This window comes from Nelumbo lutea, chromosome 1 (assembly GCF_056320005.1).
Source record: "Nelumbo lutea isolate HS-2025 chromosome 1, American lotus-T2T, whole genome shotgun sequence".
Classification (NCBI taxonomy): Eukaryota; Viridiplantae; Streptophyta; class Magnoliopsida; order Proteales; family Nelumbonaceae; genus Nelumbo; species Nelumbo lutea.
The window spans coordinates 104,055,335-104,061,352 of record NC_142684.1 but is presented as its reverse complement, the minus strand read 5'-3'; the positions used below and the strand labels follow the sequence as shown (position 1 = coordinate 104,061,352).

Below are 6,018 nucleotides of genomic sequence, written 5' to 3'. Positions count from 1 at the left end.
TTGGTTGTGTTCTACGGGCATTTGGTATCTGATTCCAGATCCCTAGTTGCACAAACCAAATGAATCCTTAATTCTTTTTCAAGCCCTTACATGTCTAGAGTGTGTTTGTTTTTTTTGGCATAAGTGCGAAAGTAAAGGAGGGCAAATTTTTGTTTATTTTGTTCAAGGTTTTAATTTTTGTTTGTTCATGTCCAATTAATAAAACTTGGACAAAGGTAAGATATAAAACAAAAGCAAACATTTACACTTCCATGCATTTGTACCAGTGCAAATGACAAAACAAACAACAGAGCCTAAATGGTACAGTAAGTAGGAAGTCCGAAACCATTTATGAGTGTTAAATATTTTTTTCTCATAGTAAAATGACCAAAATTTTTTGAGAAAATTGCAAATTAGTACCTTATACTTCGAACCTAGTCTCACCTTGGTCCTTTGGGTTTTCAATAAGAAAGAGAAATTAAATTTCGAAATGATGAGAATAACCCTGGTTATAATGCCTTTTCACTTCGACTGGGCAACACAGTTCATTACATTGTGCCCTAATGGATTGATGAAGAACCAGTTCTTCCCATCGGTGCTAATACATAGAGTACAACGCTAGAAAAAGGAGATATCATTGGGAAAACTGTCTAGAGAATGTCATCATACTCAGTTTATTTTCCTTTTATTCCGGAAAACATTGCCCTTGGTGCAACTATACGCGATTTTAACCCTATCGTTGTTGGAGAAGACAACTGTGTATTGCTGGCTCAGTGGAGACAATCAATGTTTGTTTTTTTTTTCTTCTATTTTTTCTCTCATTTTTACTCTATACATTGTTCCATTGAATGTTTTTTGTTGGTTGTATGTTGTCCCTTTCCGTTCGAATGAGTTGATGTCACAATAAACCCTTTTTATCTTTAGTTGATTTTGATGCAATTTTAGGGCTTATGGTTTGTATTTCAATTAGGGTTTATTGTGATAATTGAATGATAGATGTTTTCAATTAGGGTTTATTATGAGAATTGAATGGTAGATGTAGTTATTAGCATTTTGTGTTTGTTTCTATATATATATATATATATATATATTTTATATGTGTTTAAATGAGTTGAACAACTGGTTTTTAATGTATTGGCAATGGTTTGTTTATGGATTGCCATTGTTTACCATGGTCCCCCACCTTGTATGGCAGATATCCCTTTGTCTGTCATAGAGGAGGGAGACATGAAGTAACTGTACTGCCCTTGTAAAGTGAGACCCCCACCCAATTAACCATTTGTTAATTCATGTGGATTCAAGACCATTTGCTTGGTTAATTCAAAAATCAACTCTTTTGTTATGTGATGCCTTATTGAACATGTGGGTTGATTTTGTCATCATTAGATTTTGGCTTATTGGAATGTAAACTTGGTGAATGCAGTTCTAAATCGTTGTGTTTAATTGTATGATGTAGGGGTCTAATGGTTGGAGCTTGGTGTCTAGGAACTTCTGAGCATGAAGCTTTTGTGGAATGGAACTTTGCACTTGGAACATTTCCTTTTCTGAATTTCATTAGATAGGATGGATGATGGGGGATTTTAATTTCATTTAAATAGGACGAATGATGGGGGAATTGTGACATAGGTTTTTTGTTGTGAATGGGAGGATTTAAACATTTGTTTTTAATGGTTTGGAAACACATGAAATATGGTTTTTCTATGAAATGAATGGGAACTTTGATGCATGAATGAAAACTTTGTACAAGGCATATATTTTGTGGATATGAACCTTAGTGCGGGTATTAACATTTTGTACATGGTACATGGAAATTGTGATGATAAAGGGATGTTGAAAAGGAAAAATACAAACCAATTTCTTTTATATTGAACATATTGCTGTCATGATGTGTTGTTGAATGCGATGAAATATTATGATTTTATCCATTTTGTAAGCAGGATACAACTGCAACATGGGCTATGATGAATTTGTAATTTGTGAGCATGATTTAGTTCTTGAACAAATACATGATCAAATTGACTCTATTTCTTGTATTGAACAGATTCTTGAGCAGGTTCTTGAACATATTCATTCTTGAACATATTCTTGAAGTAAATTCTCAACATATTCATGAACTAATCTGTTCATTCTTGAACAGATTTAATTATTCATTTGTTCATGTATTCGTTCATGACCCATGAATAAATTTGTTCAAAATGAATATGTCCATGAATTAGTTCATGGATTTGTTAATGAATCAATTTGTTCAAACAAAATTTTGTTAATGAATCTGACTAGGTTTTCGTTGAAGGAATACCCTTCACTTATACCTGAAATTTTGCCACGAACAGATCGGAAGTGATTGAGTCTCTTTCACTTTAACATGTTTGTGGAAGATTATACCAATGTTTGTGGTAGACTATAAATGGTAATTCCTGTAAGGACATTTAGTGTGCAGTAATTCCATAGGTGTCATCCCATCTAGTTTTGGTCCAGTCTTCTCTTGTTGTTGTCCTCTTGGACATTAAGACCATTATATATTCCCAATACCCTCTGTTTCTGTTGGGGTTATGTCTTATTTTACAAATGTTGGATTAATTTTAATTTAACGGTTGGTGTGGTTCCTCTTTAAGTTAAAGAGGTTTTATATATAAAACATTTCTTTTGTATGTAGGGTTAAGGCTTTTTGGGAGAAAAGGTGGTAGAGAAAATATAGAGTACTCTTGGTATGAGAGTGAGTCTTGTTTTTTCTTGTTTTATTCTCCGGGTTGAAAGGAAAGGGAGAATAGGTGGTAAGGCCGAACCACGTAAATCTTTGTGTTCTTTGTGGTGCTTGTTTTATTTGTCTTTGCTTGAATTTCGCCTCTTTTGCTGCTATTAGATTTCTCATGGTTGTTATTTTAAATACTTCGTGATTTTATACTGTGGGTAGTTGTTGTGAGGCCCCAACAGTTTCCAATAGAAAATAGAAAGTGGGAACTCCATACAAGGAAAATTACAAACTGAACTTAAAAGACTGAAATTGGCAACTTAATTACTCCATTATTTGTAATCTGATTGTTGAAGGGAATCCTAAGGCCATTATATCTTGCTGGAAGGTGAAGTAGTTGGGCCATGGAGATCAAGGGAATAGGATGAGTGGGGCTGGTTTGAGTGCCTCAGTTTGCTAAAACAGTTGCTGATTCACAATCCCATGAATGACAGGTGTGGGGAGAATATCATGGGCATTAAGTACAGTTTGATTTGGGTCTTAAGCCGTGTTTGGTTGCAGTGCAAATTTATTTCCACTGATGCAAAACAATGGCAGTGCAAATGTTTTGGGTGTAAATTTTAATTTATTTTTATTTCAAAATTTACCTTATTTGTTTGGTTGAAGTAACAAATGAAGTAGAATAATACCTAAAATAGAGTAAAGTAAAATCCAAAACAAAATCAAACCAAAATTTGCCATTTTTTTTTCATTTGCACTTCCATACGTTTCTACTAGTCAAATAAAATTGCATTAGAACCAAACACAACCTTAGGGGGCTCTAAGTGGTGTTATGGGGAGAGAATAAACTAGCTCCATTTATATAGAACATACAATGTGTAAACAAATTGTATAGTTTGAAGGGATGAGAGATCCATCATATGGATGGTTGAACGCTATAGGTAGGTTGGGCAAAATTTCAAAAATTTCTCTCTCTCCCACGTGGGAATCACATTCCCTATTTTAGAAAACTGCATTTTCAAGGATCAATCTTGAACCTAAACCAAATCAGATCTGAAACCAAAAGGGAGTGGAGGGATATGCCTGATACGAAGTAGTAATAACCTCCAATGAAGGTGTTCACGCCCAAAAAAAATTGAAAGACTACTTCCACCGAAGATGACATGGTGCAGGATGAAGCAGAATCAACAAGATGATTCTTTAGCAAGAATCGAATTCTTCAGTAAGAATCTGATGGGGGGCTAGTGAGCACAACTTCAAATTACCTTTTCTGCCAAAAGGTAATATCAAGAACCCTTCTTGATCGCTCCCACAGGTGGAACTCGAATTGGTATGGCGACAAGAGCAGGAGATAAGGAGACAATGCTATCAAACTGTGTTGTCTCTCTCTAGAAATCAGTAGTCAATTAGATGATTTCTGTTGTCTACTGAGGGTTTACCCTGCTCTCTTATTTATAGCCTTAAAAAGAGGTTCTCCTAATCCCATTAGGAGTTTCCTAATCCAAATCTTGTATTTGGATCTAGACTCTCTTTAAAAGATAAGGATAATCTCTTATCTTATCTGTAGATAAAGATCAGCCCTCCTAATCTAATTAGGGGTTTCTTGATCAAAATCTTTATTTGGATTTGGACTCTCTGAGTGGATAGGGATAATCCCTTATCCTATTTGTTGATCTAAATCACAGAACCATCCATTTTTAATTAATCTCATTAAGCCAGTTCGAATTGGGCTTTAGGCCCATTTAGTCTATCTGCTCACTTACCCTCCAAACTGCTGCCCAGTTGGATATCCTTGTATAGCATGGGACCCAAACATTGATCTACGCATCAGCCACATGGGTTCAGCCTAGCCTTTGTTACAAGGCTTGGCCTAATTCACTATAGGAGATAGTGAACCCCTGAGTCCATCACCATGGGCTCTTAATGGGCCCAACATTTACACTAAATGGTCCCTAGGTCAAGCCACCTCACAAAATTGCAAGGACTATGGGTAGATGCAAGATTAGCCGATCAGGTATTACCCTCAATGGTTTTACACTTAACCTCTCAGCCCATAATGATCAAACACTGTCGGACAAGAAATGACCTCTCCCTCGGCTGCAAGGTACAATGTTGCACTCTCTACTCACATGGATTCCGGGAATTAAAATCTTTTGCAAACATTTTGAAACCATAAATATATATATATATATATATATATATATATATATATATATCACTATATAAATATATTTTGCAAAACAAATTTCAACGGTTGAAATCAACTGTCAGCAATTTTGGTTTCCATCAAAGAGAGTGCATCCCTAATAATTAACTTTGTCCGACAAAGGGGCTAATCCTGTCACTATGATCATTCACTTAGATGAATTCTCAGACTGTCCCAACAATTGCAGGTTTTGACCCCCTCTAAGGATCTCACTGATTGGCATATCAAAGACTTTCTAATCCGACACCTAGTGCAATATCATAATTGTGTCTAGGGGTTAGGTGTAATATTCTAGTTTTTCCCATCTATATCCAAGGTCCAGGGCAATACTGGAATTCTGGTCCAGTTCAGGGTCTCAAGAAAACCCACATTGCATGCACCTCAGGTCTCACCCTAGCAGCTGAGACAGGCCACCCCAACCAACTTGGCGGCACATCAGTGTTAGCCTTGGCAAGATAAATCTCCCCGGATCTATCCAACGGTTGTGAAGATTCTAAACTAACACGAGTCTCATATGTATCCAGTTTAAGGGTATTACATAGAAACACACCATAATAACATGAATAAAATATGTACTTTATTCATTTACATTAAATGTCATAATGTACATCATTCTGATTGGAGCTAAGGGCATACACTGTCTAACAACTCCCACTTGCACTTAGGTCCAATCGGGTACAAGCCGGAGTCCAAGACTTTCCATGTGTTTCTCAAATAATTTCTGTGTTAGTGGATTAGTCAATGGGTCAGCCACATTCTCCGTTGATGCTACCTTTTAACATCAATCTCTTATAGATCCAGTGTTGTCACACAATAGTGCAATGGGTAATGCGCTGAATTCCAAATTCCAGAATGAACACCTTCATTCATTAGGTAGTCTCACTTACAACAATGTGTTCAGCTTGGGTTGTGGACTATTATTCTTACTACTTAGGATTCCTATTTTCTGCTCTTCCAATTAACGGCACATGATCCTATCGTGAAGATATAACTAGATGTAGACTTTCTATCATCTGGATCTGACTGGAAGTCGGCATCAGTATATCCCTAGATCTGTAGTGAACTACCATCGGAGGTATTTTAGTATGTTTTTCACAACAGTCCAATGTTCTTGCCCTGGGTTTGACTAAAATTTGCTTACCAC

General features: G+C 36.1%; 1 long non-coding RNA gene across 1 annotated transcript; it reads left to right on the top strand.

Annotated features, from left to right (window-relative positions):
• The first annotated feature begins 500 nt into the window (after positions 1-500).
• On the top strand, positions 501-1,768 carry LOC148876535 (uncharacterized). Its single transcript, XR_016099608.1, has 2 exons — positions 501-767; positions 1,436-1,768. It is a non-coding gene; the product is annotated as an uncharacterized LOC148876535 (long non-coding RNA).
• Positions 1,769-6,018: the final 4,250 nt, after the last annotated feature.